The 246-nt window shown below is 60.2% G+C and overlaps 1 protein-coding gene across 1 annotated transcript in view; it reads right to left on the bottom strand.

The window, feature by feature from the left end:
• Positions 1-246, bottom strand: part of RAMP3 (receptor activity modifying protein 3) — a 94,148-nt gene that overhangs the window by 64,544 nt on the left and 29,358 nt on the right. The window lies entirely within an intron of this gene.

Consider the following 246-nt stretch of genomic DNA (forward strand, 5'->3'; position numbering starts at 1 on the left):
CCCAGCAGGACCACACCGCAAGCTCATCTGATGGATGGAAATCCTGCTTCAGCCTTCGGGAGACAGACGCAAGCCCCTCAGAAGATGAGAAGAACCACCAAGCCCTGGAGGTGCCCCAGGCTATCATCGGGCCTTTTCAGCTGGAGACCAGCGGCAAGACCAAGGGAATGCCTTCTGGCGCAGCACTGCAGTACTCACCGTCCTTATCCCCTGTGGAGCCAGGGGCAGGAGCCGGAAGGAATGGCC

The sequence above is a fragment of the Egretta garzetta genome, unplaced genomic scaffold (genome assembly GCF_000687185.1).
Source record: "Egretta garzetta isolate BGI_Z169 unplaced genomic scaffold, ASM68718v1 scaffold883, whole genome shotgun sequence".
NCBI classification, from domain to species: Eukaryota; Metazoa; Chordata; class Aves; order Pelecaniformes; family Ardeidae; genus Egretta; species Egretta garzetta.